The 18,257-nt window shown below is 46.5% G+C and overlaps 1 protein-coding gene across 7 annotated transcripts in view; it reads left to right on the top strand.

Moving 5' to 3' along the window:
• Positions 1-18,257, top strand: part of DNAH8 (dynein axonemal heavy chain 8) — a 10,041,960-nt gene that overhangs the window by 2,222,774 nt on the left and 7,800,929 nt on the right. The gene's annotated exons all lie outside the window — the stretch shown is intronic.

The following is an 18,257-nucleotide window of genomic DNA, read 5'->3' as shown; positions in this document are numbered from 1 at the left end:
TGTTGCAGATCCCAAACAAATTCCATCAGATGTAGTGGGGAAAGAGGGAGAAACAGGGCAATCTACCTCAGATTGTAAATCCAAACCCTTTTCTAACGAAGGGCTTTTTGAGGCAGTTGAAAGTCTTTTAAAGGCTCTCATCCTTCCACTCACTGAGAGGCTTAAAAGGCTAGGTGAAAAAGTGGATCGACTTCTGCCGGAGTCTACTCCGTCAGAGAATTCCAATTTACCTATTCCATCTATCCCAACTGAAACCCGACCTATAACTAAACAACCTACTAATAACCTACGTAGGCAACATACACCTATTGTAAGATCTAATAATATGCCTGCTGATAGAAATTCCACCAAATCAGTAGGCATATTAGACACTACAGTTATAAAAGCCACAAGTAGAGAAAAGACTCAATCAGCGGTACTAAAACCTGTCTACACCAGCAGTTTACCCCCCACTAAAACAAGTTCTTCGACTAGAGGAAAACTTAACTTTAAAAACATAGTAGATCTGCCCCCGGAGTGCTCCAATTGTGTCATCATCCTAACAGGTGTCCCTGTCGTACCAGAGGGAAATGTGGAATCAAACATCAGTTTGAAAAACAAAGTTATCCACTGGTTACGTATAAATAGACCGTTACCTCTACACCTGAATGGAGACATTGTCTCAGTGAGAAGGTGCTACTGGGTGGGCTTACGCCCAAAAGACATAGAAGGCGACTTGATTATTGTAAATTTTCGGGATCATAGGGTGGTCACTTATATTAGTGACTGGTTCCCGGGTAGAAGTAATGGAGGAGTATCATCCCGAAATTTGACTTACGTTTACCCGGAAACTATGATGTTGCCCCCCAATAAACCTCTAAGGGGGCACGGTTTTGACGTCCCTTATCATTTGAAACAAATCACGAACTCGGCCATCCCTACTTATTATAATAGAAATGCTATCCCCTTTTTCCCGCCCAATTATCCAAATAGGTACCCAATTCCAATTGATAATAATTATCCTCCCACAGACCCAAAAGAATTCTGGAACATTCCTTTATATAACATGTTTCATCCCTTAACTGGCATGGACGTAAATGATTGACTTAACCCAACTCCCCTACAAGAGAGATCTGTCCGTGAAAACTTGGCAATATCTCCTTTTTCGGTTGAGAAGGGTATGCCTGTACCCGTGACTCATTATGAACTTATTCAGCGGGATGTTTTGGAGAAAAGAAACAATGATGTAGTGGGTTCTCAGGCTAGTAATATAACTCGAATCCTTGATGAGCAAAATACTAATCCTGCAGCCCATAGCGGAGATAAAGATGATCTTACTCACGTGAATATGGGATCTGCAGGCAAAGTAAATCTTAACTCTGTCTTAGATCAGTGGAGTAGAGAAAACCCCTGTAACATTAGAGACACAAACTCCACCTAATGGTATAGAAACAAGAGTGGGTGGGAGTGACACAGTTCACCTTAATGGAAAATCATCACGGGGTAAAGAGGGCAATTGGGGGTGTGGCCAAGCAACATGGCCGACAGGACGTGAGCTCCAGCAGCTCCGTCCCAAAGACCCACTAATCCTGTCTTATTATCCTGCCTGAGCTGTCCTAGCCCGTGGATTCCACGCGGGAACCACCCCGGACTTGATCACGACCCCTGGGATCGAGGAGAAACTCGGGGCTTGGCCGTGGGCGGAGGTGACGGCACTGCCGGCATCCGTAGCGCCGCCCTGGACTACGCGAGGTCGCGGTCTGGGCCTGCGGCGGAAGGTCGACTACGGGCGATCCGCCCGAAAGAGACGTACGAGAGCTCCTGAACCAGGCGACTGCTGCGGGGACCCCTGCGCCCTACACTACATGTTGGTGGTGTCTCTACAGCTGGAGATCGGCGCTCCCTGGGTCCCGGTGGTGCCCGCTGGTCGGCCCGTGGGGATCGCGGTGGCACGCAACGAAGATCCGGGTAAGACCTGCATCCCCTGGTGAGCGGCGGACTGAACCCGGAGCGCTGGGGGTCCTCCGCGGCCTGTTGCCGGCTGTGAGTGCTCGGGCCCTGACCCCTCCTGGAGCCAAGCATTGGGCGCGGCGCCTCTTACCCTGCTGGGGCGCCCGGCCTCCTTTCTCCCTGGGTCGTGCTGTGTGGGACCTGCTGCCTTGCTCCCCCCACGCCCACACTAGACTTGGCTTACTCCCCCTGCTGGGTGCCTCTGCTGGAGGCCACTGAGGCGGGGCGCCTTGCCAGTGGCGTCGTCCTTGAGCTCCGGCCAGCGCCCGTCCGCCATTTTCGCCTTCATATGGGGCCACTTCCAGAGCGGAGCTCTTGATCCTCGCATGTGAGGGGATTCCTGCTGCGGCCTGTGCTTGTCCTTGTGGCCCTAGGGACCAATCTGTTGCCAACGGACGGTGGGGGCCTCTTTAGAGTGGCGTGAACTGAGGATCAGCTGATATTTCCTTGCCTTATTAACGAGTGCCGGACTTTCGGCTTCCGCCGTTATATGTAGGGGGGTGATCCGCGACCATTATACCAGCCTAGCTGTGGGGTCACCTGGCTTACTCCCCGTAAACTGTACTGAACATTTTCCTTGCTGGTCACGGCCTGCTCCTGCTCTCGGCCCCTATACCTTTGGATTGTTAGACCTCCGGGGCCCTTTGGCAGGCACTAACTGCGTGTGTCAGCTGCATCACAAGATGGCGGCTCGAGGCGGTCGCTCTTCAAGGGTCTCCCAGCCTAATACTATTACACAGTATACCACCCCGCGCCTACTGTCGCAGAGAATCACGCGTCAGACAGGGCCTGAGGGCGACAGCGAGAGCCCGACGGAGCCAACCAGGGCCGAACTCCTGAAAGCTATTCAGGGCTCCCACTCTGCTCTGGAACGACAGATAGAGACTGTTTCCATCGATGTGAATCTCCTTAGAACTGATCTTCACAAAGTGGCAGACAAAGTCTCAAACGCAGAGGGCAATATCACGCAGTTGCAGGGTGAGGTGGCCTCCCTACAAAAATCAGTTGCACAACTTACGTCTACTACCCGCGCATTGGAGAGACGGGCTGAAGACGCGGAAGAGAGAGCCCGCCGGAGCAACATTCGAGTCCTGGGTGTGCCGGAGCGGTTGGAGGCGGGGAACCCTGAACGATTCCTTGAAACTTGGATCCGCACACGATTGTGCCCATCAGGATTATCTAATGTGTTCGTTGTAGAGCGGGCGCATAGAGCCCTTGTGCCCCCTCCACGCCCGGGGGAGGCTCCTCGAGCCCTCATCGCGAAGAACCTGAATTATAAGGACCGTGACTGTATTTTGAGGGCTGCGAGGGAATCGGAGTCCCCACTTCTGATTGAAAATAGCCGTGTGTCAATATACCCGGACTATACCCAGCAAGTGCAGGAGCAGAGGAAATCTTATGTGGGAGTCAAACAAAAACTCTGTGAGATGCAACTTCAATATATGCTACTGTACCCGGCCAAACTCAAGGTACTCTCCCAGGGCCGTGCGCACTTCTTTGAGTCACCGGCGGAGGTGTGGGAGTGGCTCGAGATCAGAGGTGACGACCTCCCTCCGGGGGAGCGAGGTAGCCCGCGTGACACTTGGGGGACCAGACCACGAAAGAAACACCGCAACAGGAGACGGCGCCGCTCTGGGTCTCGGGGATCTCCTGCACCTCGGCCTACAGTGGGGGCAGATGGAGCTATCCATATGGACACAGTATCGGCGAGAGCAGGACCAAGCTCGACTGCAGTTCCTGGCCCTGGTGACATCCTAGTGCCGGACACTTTGCTGGAAGCGTCTCTGGATGCGGACTGAGCCAAGGTTGGAGTGAACTATTGACTGGTGTTGATTGGCCCTGTCTGTGTGGGTACTCTTACTGTGGGGGCACTCCTATTGACACACTGCTGGGTTCCCCTGGCTCGTTCCTCCCACTGTGGGGCTTTTCCTGGGTTATGGATCATGATTGGGCTTAGGGTACAGGGGAGGTGGGTGGGGCTCCTTTTCCTCTTAGGTGACTTCTTCCCGGTATTGCTAACGGGGGGGGTGATGACATGCCCAGGTACTGTTCTGATTTTGCTGGGTCTTTTCGGGGAGCTGGGAGGTAGGGTGGGTGGGGTTGTTTTGTTGTGTGTGAGTGAGGGTTGAGTGGGTTGTATGGGGTGGCTGTGTACGTCCTGGCACTGGCAGGGGAAGGGCGGGGTGGCGGTTCTTGTTGTTGCTATCCTCTTGCTCGTGGGTGGGGGGGAGAACCGGTTTATACAAAAGCTCTAGGTTTCGGAGTTGTTGGGGGGTGGGTTGAACTTTATGGAGAAAGTGTTTTTGGCATCAGGTGCACGTTGAAACCGATTTGTAGACTGTTTACTGACAAAGATGCTCCGGCAGACTCTACTACGGTGGGGACCGACAGGTTATGTTGTCTTTATACTATAGCTTGATTAAGCGCTATCATAGGCCATGGGTTTTAAATTTTTAACGTGGAATGTACGTGGCTTGGGTACTTGCACCAAGAGACACAGAGTCCTCACTTTCCTTAAAAGACACGGGGTCTCGATCGCTTGTCTGCAAGAGACTCATCTAGATGACGACGGCGCACAACGGCTGTCCAGGAAGTGGAGAGGCCAGCTTTTTCATTCCTCCTTCTCCACATATGCTAGAGGAGTCCTTATCTGGGTGGCCCCAGGGATCCCCTGCGCGGTTCAATATGTGGAGGCAGATGTAGACGGTAGATACCTGCTGGTGCGACTTAGATTGGATGACAAGGAGCTCTTGCTCCTTAATACCTATGCCCCAAACACTGATGACCCGGCCTTCTTTTCGCAAGTCCAGGATCTTGTGGCTTTGGGGTTGGATGCACCCCTCCTTTGGTTTGGGGACTTCAATTGCGTACTGCACCCTGACTTGGATCGACACCCGCCCCGGTCGGGCACTAAACCCCGTATGACGGCCCGTCTACGTGACGTGATGCATAATCTTGGAGATATAGACGTGTGGCGTTCCTGTCACCCTGCTCAGAAGATTTACACATGTTACACCCCGACGCATGGTACTCACAGCAGATTGGACCCCGTTCTTGCGGCCTACCTTACCCCATCCTTGACCTTGACGGTCACGCACCAGGCCCGATACCTATCAGACCATGCTCCAGTGACGTGCGTGGTGCAGTGGCCTGATCGAGCGGCACGTCCGCGCACGTGGAGAATGCCCGCTGACCTCCTCTTGGACCCGGTGGGCAGAGACCGCGTGGCGGAGTCACTGTCGGAATATGTGGTGCTCAACTGGGGGGGGGATGATCTACCCTTCTCTACTAAATGGGACGCCTTGAAGGCAGTCTTGCGTGGCGTCTGTATGGGCCTCACATATGGGGTCCGCAAACAGTTGATGTCTGATTTACAGAGAGAAGAGGCTGCGCTTCAACGCGCCCAATCTTGCCCTGACCCCGACGCGACAGATCAGTGACCGCTGCCCTGACCTCGATCCATGACATACTTACCCGACTTGACAAGTTTACGTTGGGCCAGTATAGACAACGCCTCCACCGAGAAGGGGATAAATACGGCCGCCTATTGGCCTGGATTCTTCGCCGTGAATTCGCGCCTGAGAAAATAGTTGCCTTACGCGACTCGGGTGGCGCTGTGGTCCACTCTGAATCCGGTCTCCTTGAGGTCCTCCGGTGCCATCTGCAAGCCATATATAGGGCAGACCAGTCAATTACAGAAGATGCCTGTCACTCGTACCTTGAAGGCCTAGACCTCCAGACTCTGTCGGAAGCGGCAGTGAAAGACTTGGATACGCAACTCACACTAGGTGAGATTAATGCAGCGATAGCCACCCTCCCCCGTGCGAAGACCCCCGGTGGAGACGGGTACCCAGCCGAATTCTATCATTCCTTCGGGCATGTTTTGGCTCCCCTTCTATTGCAGGTTTATAATGAGGCTCTGCGTACTGGCACCCTCCCGACATCTATGAACCAAGGAGAGGTATGCATGATTTTAAAGCTTGACGGTACTGATCCCGCGGCATACCGCCCTATAACCCTGATCAATACGGATGCCAAAATCCTCACTAAGATCTTAGCCACTCGCCTCGCCCCGTACATGACTCGACTAATCCACTCCGACCAGTGCGGTTTTATCCCGGGTCGTAATACGGCGATGCATTGGGGATATTTAATGCAGGTGCTAAACAATATGGGGTTTGGACCTGGATTTTGCAATTGGATCAAGATACTCTATGGGGCACCCCGTGCCAGGGTGCGATTGGGTTCAGCCCGCTCGGAAGAGTGGACATTGGAGAGAGGCACCCGTCAGGGTTGCCCCCTGTCCCCTCTCCTGTTTGCCCTTGCAATTGAGCCCCTAGCCATCGCCGCTCGCATGGAGCTCCGACAGTGGGGGATCGTGGTGGGTGCCACTACCAACATAATCTCCCTTTACGCAGATGATGCGCTTTTTTATCTGACCTCCCCCTCTGAGGCCCTCCCTGTCCTATTACGGCTCCTGGACCGATTTGGCGCAGCATCTGGGTTGCGTGTTAATCTCGCCAAATTTTTGGTCTTCCCGCTGGTGGGCTATGCTCAGGACTCGGGCGCAGATATGCCCTATTCGGGTTTTAGATGTGAACGAGTGGCATTTAGGTACCTTGGCATCCAGGTAGCTACATCGGATGAGACTCTACTGACCTATAATATTGACAGAGTACTCTCAGCCCTCCACAAATCTGTTACCTTTTGGAACACGCTTCCCCTTTCCCTGATGGGGAGATTGGCGATTGCCAAAATGGTGATGCTCCCTAGGGTCCTCTATACCTTGCAGAACACCCTCTGTCCGTTGCCGCCCCGAGTATTTCGGACCTTGAACTCGCTCCTCACCTCCCTACTTTGGGCGGGTGGTCGTAGCAGAGTGGCTTTACGTACGGTGACGCGGAGTTGGGAAGAGGGTGGCCTTGAGGCCCCAAGATTTGACCTATACTACTACGCAGCTCAGCTTCTCCCAGCAGCTAGGTGGTTCGCTGACGCTGAGAACTGGGAACTGGCACTGCTAGCTGGTACGGCTGATGACAGGACCCTACAGAAGGCCCTGATGCAGGGCCGCGGCGCCGATTGCGCCCTGCCGTATGTGGTGCGCCACACAGCTGAAATCTGGCAGCGGTTCATTGAAAAAGTATTGCAGCGGGCGCCGTTTCATAGGGAGCTCCCGCTCTGGATCTTGGCCCGATACTTCGATTGGAAGAGAATATGTCCTTCAGGGAGTGGCGCTCTGGCGGATGCGAGACTCTTGCGGACCTCTACCCGAACGATTCCTATGTGTCTTTTGAACACGCCTTGGAGTCCTTTGATCTAGACGAGGGACAGTATCTCCACTACGGTGCCCTCCAAGACGTGGCCAGGACTACGTGGCCCCAGTACCCGGAGGCTCCTCCGACTACCAACGCCCTAGACATCATTTTATCCTGTGGGAGAGGCAAGCGCTTCATCTCCCTTCTCTACTCGGCCATGCGTCGGGACTCGGCCCCACCGTTGGCACCGTCTTGGGCGGCGTGGGAGGCGGATTTGGGAGTGGAACTGGAGCCGGACCAACGGTGACGGATCGGGCATTTGACCCGTAAAGTCTCCTGCAACGCACGTTTTAAACTTATTCATTTCAATTTTGTCCACCGTACTTATATGACGCCTGTCTCCCTACATCGTATATCGGCGGACAGATGACATAATTGCCCTAGATGTGGGGCGCGGAGGGCGGGCTTCCTCCACCTGGCATGGGACTGCCCCCTGGTTTACGACTTTTGGCGGAAAGTGGTGACTCATGTTGCTCGGGCCACACGGATTCCACTTCTTTTAGAACCCATCTACTGTCTCCTAGCGCTGGTGCCGAAGCCCGAAAAGAAAAAGTTATCTTATAAATTCTTACAACTCCTCCTGGTCCTGGCGCGGAGACGTGTGGCTATTACATGGATGGGTCAAAGGGCGCCGGAGTTTTCCCTATGGTTGAAAGATGCGAGAGAATGGGCCCTGGTGGAGGAGACTCACATGCAGCGCACTCGTAGAGATAGGAAGTTGCAGGAGGATTTACTGGCTTGGAGGGTGCTGTGTATGGAAGGGCTGGAGGAGGATGATTCTGATGCCACGAGCGCGGAGTTATTCTCCCCAACTGATTCGGTATCCGATTGCACTGAGGGGGAGTGACTGTGAGAGACTTGGAGCTGGTGTAGAGGCCCTAAGTAGCCACACTGCTATTCCTTGATATGTATATGTTTAGACATAACTACGTCTCCCATGAGCCTATGCGGTACTGTACCACCTGTGCCTCCCCTGACCCTCACATAAATGTCCTACTATATTCGGTTCTGTGCTACTGATGCCATTTATGGGGTAATTGTTTGTTGTTCAACTGGTTCTTTTTGAAATATGAATGCACCACGATAAAACTAGCGAATACAGTGATACGTCTATATCTCTCGTGCACAGAGACAATTTGAATGTTCTGTTCCTACGCTGCCCAGCCCCCGGGATGTGGGCCGTATTTGGCTGTGTATGCTCCCTGATACGTCATGCTACTATTATGTCCATGTGAACGGCTTTCATGATTGTGTCTTTTGTGCCCCTGTTATGTTTTCGCAATAAAAAACATATTTAAAAAAAAAAAGAGGGCAATTGGGTAGAGGACAGCTGCTTTCGTTTAATTTCCTAGAATATAGCTGGCCTTTGGCGGAGGCTAGAGGATCCGGCCTGGCTAAAATGCATTGAATCCTTTGACATTGTCTGCCTTCAGGAGACATGGAGTACTATGGACCATAGCTTGGATGGTTACCAAATGTATAATGTTTTTGCTGAGCCTTCACAAGCAGGGAGAGATAAAGGTGGGATTGTGACAGCTATCTCTGTAAATTATAACTTAACACACGTGGTGCGAGTGGTGGAATCTCCTTGGTACCAATTACTTATGATCAAGGACTTATTTCCAGTAACCCTTCTTCTTATAAATTGGTATTATAATATATTTGATCCCCATGCAACCACAGTTATTGAAAAATTACAGGAGGAAATTGGTAAGGTCACAAACAGGGGTTTCCCTCTCTTCATTATATGGTTAGGCGATTTTAATTGTGTGTTATGCAAATTTAGTGGGTCTAGAGTATGTGGATTGGTAGACTCAACTGACCAGCATATGGCTCATTTTATTCATTCGAAACAGGGGGAGGCTTTGAATAGTATTGTTATGAATAATGATTTATGTATCCTGGATATGCCTAGCTTCTCCGGTTCACTGAGTATACCCACCTTCCAGGGTACAGGGGGCAGAGTCAGTACAATCGATTTTGCTATGGTATCTAAGGGTTTTGCCCATCTTGTAAAGGATTTTAAGATTGAGGCGAATCCCGCCAGTGATCACAACCCCCTAATCTTGAGCTTTAACTCTGTTCTTGAGAAAACCCAGACTGCGGAACAACCGATAAAATATAGTGAAAATCAGGGGGTCACCTTAAGATGGGACAAAGTAGATCTGAGGCTATTGGAGGCTGGCATTTTCAAGAAAAATAGGGATGGGATAGAAATTTGTTTGATGCCTATATCCGACCCAGATTTTATAATCAAGAACTTTGAATCACTACTGGGAAACGTGGCTTCACACCTTGTAAAAACAGGGGGGAGGAAACAAGATAGGGGACCCAAATGGTTTGACGAAGAATGTTCTGCTGCTCAAACAAGTCTAACAAAGGCTCTACGCCAAGTACCACGTGATAGAGATTTGGTCAGATCAGTTAGGAAAAGGTATAGAGATGCAGTCAGCAAAAGGAAAAATGATTTAAGGATTAAGGCATGGGAAGATCTGGAAAAAGCGGCCGAACTGAGGGACACCAGGCTTTTTTTGGAGGTAATAAACCGACCTTTTTTAAATACCGGAGAAGAGGGTACCATTCAAGTGCATATACCAGAAGACTCTTGGGTAGCTCACTATAGTAAAATCTTCAATCCAAATGAGGTATTGCTGACTACTACTGTGGGAGCTGGTGACTTCAATATGGAGTCAGCAAAATTACTTAGTGACTCATTAACGCTTCCAGAGGTAAAGATCGCCTTGAGTAAGGGTGCTGCATTAAAGGCCCCAGGGCCTGATGCAGTACCCTTGGATCTTTTCAAATATAATTTAGAGGTCTGGTCACCACTACTCTTAAATGTTTTTAAGGCAATAGTGGTGGGGTCTATTCCGATTTCCTGGAAAGAGGCGGTTGTGGTACCCATTTTTAAAAAGGGTGACAAGTCTGACCCGTGCTGCTACAGGCCGATATCACTAATAGACGCGTCCTGCAAGCTAATGGGCACAGTGATATTGGCACGCCTTGAAACATGGGCGGAGTCAGCAGGGATTATTGTGGAATCCCAATATGGGTTCAGAAGAGGTAAAGGAACCACCGAGCAGTGCCTTAATTTGGCACTAATTATGGGCAAGTACATGGGTGCCAAGAATAGTTCCATCCACTTGGCATTCATGGACTTGTCCAGTGCCTTTGACACTGTATGTAGGGGTAAGCTATGGCAGATGATGGAGTCTATGGGGTTTGAGGAACCTTTGGTTACCTTGCTTCGTAGGCTCCATGCTGCCACAACAGTGAGAATTAGATATGGCCCTGGTGTGGAGAAGACTAGACCCATATTATCTACTGAAGGTGTCCGTCAGGGTTGTATTTTTTTTTTTTTCTTTTTTTGGTCTATACCAATGGTTTAGAAAGTTTTTTGTTAGAATCAGGCGCAGACTTTCCACAGGCTAATGGCAAAAGGATTCCAATGTTGTCATACGCAGACGACACTGTTCTAATGACCCTCACTTCCAATAGCATGCAGATTTGTCTGGATGCTTTTGATACATTTATGGAAAGTTTAGATCTTAGGGTCAACTTCACTAAATCCTTTGCCATGACTTGCGGCCCGAGAAGCATAAAAACCCGTAGGTATATGGTGAAGGATTCGATTATAGTGAAAGTTGATAACTTCAACTATTTGGGTATCCTATTTAATAAGAAATTGAATTGGGACCCTTTGATATCAGCTCGGGTCCAAAAGGTTACACAATCAATTGAAGCTCTTTTTCGTTTTGCCAGTAAACTAGGTCAAAGGCGAATAGTAGAAATAATATCTCTGTATAAAGCCAAGTGTGTCTCCGTGGTAATTTTCGGCGCTGGAGTCTGGGGTTCACAAAACTGTGAAAAGTTGCAGATTATGGAGAATAAATTTATAAAACGCCTCTTATCTGTACCATAGGGTACGTCGAACAGTTTTTGTCATGGGGAGGTGGGTATGGAGTTTGTAAGTGACACTATACATGTAGCTCCACTACTGCTATGGTCTAAAGTTTGGCAATCTGAAGATTTGAAACTGACAAAGGATATCTTACAAGATTGCCTTAAACTTGACCACTATAGGGAGATTCCATGGCTCCTATATGTTAGGGATACCTTTTACAAGATTGGGGTAGGTAATATGTTTGAAAACCCTGATATGATTAGCAAGGATTCAAGGATAACTATCAAAAATGCCTACGGTTCTAATTTGGGTACCTTAAGGAAGAGTGAGCATGCACTGTATGTTAGGGGCAAATTGCAGCGGCCTTTTTATTTATCGTATATCATTAATAGGCAATGGCTTTTTTATTTGACAAGGTTTCGTCTTAGTACTCTGCACTTCCTTTTTGCCTTTCCGAAGCAAGGGGGGTGGTGTGAGAGACTACCCCCTTGCCCCTGTAACGATAGGGTTTCGCAGAGTACTTTGCACCTTGTCCTCTTCTGTGCTTTGTATAAGGTCCCAAGAAACACATTCATTAGACCTGTCTTACTATCCTTTGGATCATGCTACTATAAAGAGGGCTATGAACATTTATTGTCCTTGTCAACTCCAAACATTTGTAATGCTGTACTTACTTTTATTAGAACGGCCTCTGCTATTAGAAATCGATACTGAAACAAGCTGTGGGTAGAAATTTCTATAAAATGTTTCTCCTGTTGGCTTGTTGATGAAACTAACTTAGCACTTTATGTCATGTCCATATGTATGATCAAGGTTATTTTTGTTTTTTGTAAATTCTAAATATGTAAATATGTATCGTGGATTTTTATGACAATCTATGTATTTTATATTGGTGTATACTTTTATGACTCCTTTGTGGAATCGAAATAAAGTTATTTGAATCGATTATAGGTACTGTATGTTTTTCAAGCAGAGTAATCATTCAAAAAATAGGATGCATATATATCAGCGGAATGATTTTGCGAAAATTACACATGAAATGGCTCTTAATACAGAAAAGAAGTGCGAGACCATTTCATCACATATAAATACAGTTATTTGTAAATATGCTAGAGGCTGAGGTAATATATTGTCTCTAGAGTTCCTAAAAATAGAAGCTCTGTTCTCTAAGAATAGTTCTACTTTAAGCAGAGTACAAGTGCCAAAAAAAAAGTAAATATTTTGGAATCGGGGAAAAAAATAATTTCGTTGTTCAGGGGAAGAAGAAAAAAATAGTTCCAAATATTTTCAGTAGCTTTTGTTTATCAAAGCTGAAGGCCAAATTCAGAGTTCAGGGAACGCTGTGTGCTCGTTTGCTTTAAAGTTATTCTTTCTGTTCAGGGGAGAACATAATTTCAGACAGACTTTCAAAAAAACAGTTTACCGCTTCAGGTGAAAGTTCGACCAAGTTGGAAAATGCCGCAACTGTGCAGTCGTGAGAATGATCGCTATCATCGATGTATTGATCAGCATTGCTCACAGAAGGTCGTACCTGGTTGTGCTGCTCTCATCTTGCACTTCACTACCCTTTAATCGCAGTGGTGAAGTTTCCACGAATGCTGTCATCAGGATAGGTAACCGCTGGGGACAACACGATGCATGAGCCGTTACAGGACTTAGCAAAGTATCTGTATCCAATGGTACTTCCGATTTTAGTGTAAGACAGACGTCCAACACGCATTCTTCTCCGCACAGCATACATCTTAGCACAGGTAAGATACAATTCTGCCAGATGGGTCTGAATGAAAGAAACCAGGTCATTTTCAGATCTCTTAGCCGGGCTAATCCAAGGACTTTAGTTATGCGGTCCCGATAGCGTATAGCTAGGATCGTTTCTTCCATCGTTGCTGGAGTCTTGTCTGTGACATGGCTTGCCATAACGAAGCAGGAGAATCAAAAATAAAATGCCTGCTACGAGTCCCAACAGGAGTGGTACGCCGCCAATGACCGAATGGACAAAATTAGGAAAGATGCCCAGAACTGCTTTGAAGGGTGTTAACAGTCCCGAAAAAATTGTCTTAAGTACATGTGGGATACCATTCGTATCAGACATGTTTAGGATTTGGCTTAGCATTTCCGCGAAATGTAAGGGGCAATTTTATTAATAAAATTGTATGTATCTCTGCCGTTGTCCTTGCAACTTGAAGATCATACGTTTCTTTTGATGACGTCAAGGGCACAGTCGTCTGTAGAAGAACAGACTTCATTCTGCTTAAAGTATCAATTCGAATAGAAGAGATATTCAAAATGGGCCAAATTTTTCCCTCTCTGTCTGGAGTGCTGTTCGGATACAATACTTGCATACAACAAGTGACCATGGAAGAAACGCTTACTAGATAAGCTTTTCCTGGCACCAAGCCACAACATCTGTGGTCCACTATTAGAATGTAGCTCCCGTTAGAAAGCCGGCTAAAGAATGGCTCTATTCGAGTTGCAGGTGTGCCATGCTGGTGGCATGAAAGGTTATTTGAAGTCCCCTCACAGGCCCCATGTATGTTTATACCCTGACATAGAAGTATACCACTTAGTGACCGTTTACCACTAAGAAATACATTCTGTCCCTTTTCACTATAACATGTGTGTGTGTAAGGCAATTTCCATGATGACTTAATGTATCCTTTACCCAACCTTTCATACTGGCCTGCTCGTATATACTCTTGGCAGTATTTAAATTGGAAAGTTGTTATCGGAATAGTTATGATTCCGTGTATTATCCATTCAATGACAGGTCGTTCTGACATTGTCAATGGTAATCTCTCAAGTTTTTCAATGCTCAGAATTGTATATTCCGCTCCTTTTTATGCCAAGCTGATTTGTGTATCAGTAAGGTTAAAGATAGAGAATAATGACGTTGTGTTGATTAAACGCCTGGGCACGTAGCCTGAACGCAGATTTTGTAACGTCCAGCCAAGCTGTACAATAGAACGTAATTGGGACTGACCGTGTTGTAACATCAGTAAGTCCTGTTCTATTATATCAATTGCAGATGATACAATACTGTCCAGTGAATATATTCTGGAAGACAGAGTCAGTAACCCATTGTCCACAACAGAAAGTGATTTTTCCAAATTAATACGGTCAATTTCCCGTATTTTTTCTGCTGTTTCAATTTGTGTTTCTTTCCAAGCTTCGTTGTAAGCTGCATATATACTGGCCGCTATGAAACGTTTTTGACGCTGTTTGCGTGGTCCCATTATGAAATCACGCAAGTCAGCACCGTCTTTAAGTAAAGTCAAGTGTTGCTTAATTTCTGCCAGTGTGGATTTCTGTAGCCATTCGAGGCAGAGTTTCCCTACACTGTATGTTGTAACTATCCCTGGATGTTGTCTCTGGGAGTATCTAGGGTCTGGCCTGGTCAATTTGAACCCCTGTATTTTGTTCAGGAATCTATCTTGACAGTTATTTGTGTCTGTGGGCCAGATCAACCATTTGTTCCAATCAGGATGTGTTCTGTTTTGGTTAAAAATATGGGATACGACTATCTCAACATCTGTAGTGCTATTACTGTCAGGTGTTGGCTTTGGAATAGACGCTTTGTTTAAGTCTTTAATTTTGGCTAGGCCAATACAGGTTGTCTGTTGAATTGTGTCATTCAAGAATATAATTTGTCCTGGGATCATGCAGGCTCTAAATAATGATTCTATACCTTGGACCTGCCAATCTCTGGTACCCCAGATGGTTTTTGTTTCAATGTTATTTTTCAAAAAATCAAAACCAAATGTATTCATTTTTTCAAAAAATGTTTCTGAATAGATTAATTTAGTGTTTGTCAGCATGGTTTTCATTCCTGTCTTATTTAACAGTTTGAAATAAAACGTTTCTGCATCACTTGTGTTAAACCCTGAGAAGTATGGGAATTTATCATAACATGTTTTTGAACTACCTTTTGGTGGAGTTGCACAATGTTCCCATTGAATTTAATTAAAAACATTTCTAGGTTGAGCAGATTTATGCAAATAATGGTTAGCATAGTGATTGTAGCAGTACATCTGTTCATAATTTGATGAACCTTGTAAATAATCATGTTCTGTAAATTTTGCTGACATAACCAAATCTGACATCATATCATTAATACTTTCAAAGTCCCAATCATCAGAGAATGTGCTCGGTTTTACAAAGTCACTTAATGAAACCTTGAATTGATGTGGATACTTCAAGAGCTCGACCGGGCCATACATTTCATAATCTGTTTTGTCCCAAGCTACCCCACCGGGTATTGGATTGGCTGTGAAATTTACTGATGATAGTTCTCTTTTCTCGATGTGCGATGACTTGTGTGGCTTTAGGACCAAGTTGATGTTCTGACTTGCTGTGTCCATTGTACTATATTTTCCCTCAATGAAATGTCCCAAGCAAAGTACCATGATGAGCCAAAGCAGGAAGAAAAGTACACCTAGCACAAACCAAAATTCAATCCATGGAGAAATCAGATAGGTTTCTTTGAGTTGATGAAAGAGTTATTTTGCTTTGTCTTTAAAAGTCTTTGTTGTTGTTGGCTGTTCCTCAGGTTCGCTTGGATCCTCAGAAAAGTTATCGAAATTGATGAAGTAGCCTGATGCAGTTATGTCAATTGTTGGAATTGCTTCCGGATTTTCATTTGCTTTTGGAATTTTCCTTGTTTCATTAGCATAGTCTGTGGCTACATCGTTGTAGACAGGTGTTTCTTGACGAACTGTTGCAATTTGGGTTTTAAGAGGCATAAGTTCCATGGCTTTGTTGCATAGTCCTTGTTGATTCACTGTAGGTTTTTCAAATGTGATTAGTCTCTCAGTTTGAACCTCTTGTATTGTAGCAAACTTTGGTGTCCTGCTACTTCTTGGGAGTCCACTTGGCCTACTACTTATTATTGGCCACATGATTGTGGTTTAACCAGGTTGATGGATACAACTCGGTTCTCCTTTTTACCAGCAAGGGGCGGTAGTACAACTGATCTTGTTCCGTTGACAGCTAAGACAGGTACTGCTTTTCTGTAAGAAGGCCCAAATTCCTTCTTCACCGCGATTTTCTCTCTGACCAGATCCCCAATCTTTGGAATCCAGACAGGCCTTGCTGGGACAGGTGGTTTCTCTTCAGTGGCTGTTGGCTGCTGTTTTAACTTTATGTTGCTCAGGTCTTTTCTTGTTTAATTTAAGTCCTGTAAAATAGCCAAACGATCTTTGATATCAAAGCATTTTCCTTCTACCACTGAAGTCTGACTATCAAGGTCCTGGATATGCATTCTAGTCCCGAACAATAGTTCGTACGGACTGAAACCTTTTAGAGAATTTCTTGGCAGATTATTAAGACTACGATGGACACTTGTTAAATGTTTGAGCCACCCATCCCCCGAACCTAATACCTTAGCTGTTATAGATTGCTTTATGTCTCGGTTTTTTCTTTCCACAATCCCGTTTCCCTCAGGATGGAAGGGACAAGAATACTGCAATGCAATGCCCATGCTCGTCATGGCCTCCTTATAAGCTCGAGAGCTAAAAGCAGGACCGTGGTCAGAATGTAGCATGCCAATTGCGTATGTGCCGATATAGACTCGCAAATCTTTTATAACAGTTCTGGCATCAGCCGAGAGCTGGGGTCTACATTATAAGTGAATCTAGTCTTTAATGATATATAATGGGACGCATTTTTCCTGTTTGATCATGCGTATAGATCGCCTTATGCTTTCTATTAGAGGTCTCGGCACTACTGTGGCCGGTTCGCCACTGCGATCTCTGTTGCAATCTGGGCAGCTTATTACAAAGTTGTGATGTTGCAGGCTCATTCCCGACCACCAGTATTCTGATTGCAACTCTTTCAGAGATTCCTTAAGCTTATGGTGTCTTAGACCCTCACCCATGTGTGCGTCTGCTATTAACAAGACTCTCCTGTTCGTGTTTGGAATTACCCTATCCCCCACTCCAGGGATTCAAGCAAAAGGAACGGAGTTTGCATCGATTATGTATGTATAATTGAGTGGATAGTTCACGGGTAGTGCTGCACAGTCGCCTTTTGAAGACGTTTTTACCGCCAGCATGGTTTCCCCGTCTATGTATTTTTCTGAACGCTTTTTTGTGGCTACGGAAGCCGGCTTAGTTGCTTCCGCTGTGGCTGTCTCAGCCAATGAATTCCCTGTAACGTGAACGCCATCACGTTCATGACTCAGTGAATGTATCACGTGAGTCTTTTGTAGTTCTTTCTGTAAAAGAACTACTTGTTCCCAAAGCGATTTTTGCTTGATTGTGGCACCTGTGTCATCTTTGTAACCGTTTTGAACCCATTTCTGCAGGTCATTATTGTATGATTTGACGCAGGAATGCGAATCGCACACTATTAGTTTCGGGAATTCGCGATCGGCAATATCGAGCGCCATTTTTAAAGCTTTTAATTCAGTTTGTTGACCTGAATTGTCTTTTACAGATTGTGACATTGTTACCAGTGGTCTCAATTTACCTTCGCGCCAGCGGCATTTAACAACCTCGCACGTAGCGTTATAAGCTTGTTTTCCCCAAACTGAGGGTTGTGCATATCCGTCTGTATATATTACACAGATGTACTGTTGTAGGGGCAGAATGTCGATTGGCAGAGGATATTCTTTTTCATATATAAGATCTTTCAGTTTTGTCATGTTAGGGTCAAAATAGTATTTCACTTTGTCTGTAGCAAGAGAATTTTCCCATTGTATCCATTTTGGATCTAATGCCACGGTAGTTAAATTGCGTGGGCTTGTTAATGCCTCAAAGGCTGATTCTGCTGTTAAAACAGTAATCTGTCTGCCTTGGGTTTGGGCTCTTTCTTTTGCTACAGCTGTTTGAACCGCATGTACAATGTTTTCCGCAAGACTGAATGTTTTTTCAGCTTCTGTGTACAAATGTGATTTGTAAGCTATTGGTACCGTTTCTCTCTCATTAGAGGTTAGGTACGTGAATCCGCATCTTCCTGGGATGACTCGGATTACAAGGTTGCGTGTGTTATCGCGTGTTTGCAATTTTGTTTTTGCTAACATGTCTGTTTGCAATGATCTCAAAATTTCTGTG

The sequence above is a fragment of the Lissotriton helveticus genome, chromosome 6 (assembly GCF_964261635.1).
Source record: "Lissotriton helveticus chromosome 6, aLisHel1.1, whole genome shotgun sequence".
Classification (NCBI taxonomy): Eukaryota; Metazoa; Chordata; class Amphibia; order Caudata; family Salamandridae; genus Lissotriton; species Lissotriton helveticus.
Note: the sequence above shows the minus strand (reverse complement) of the source record. Positions and strands in the feature narration are given on the sequence as shown.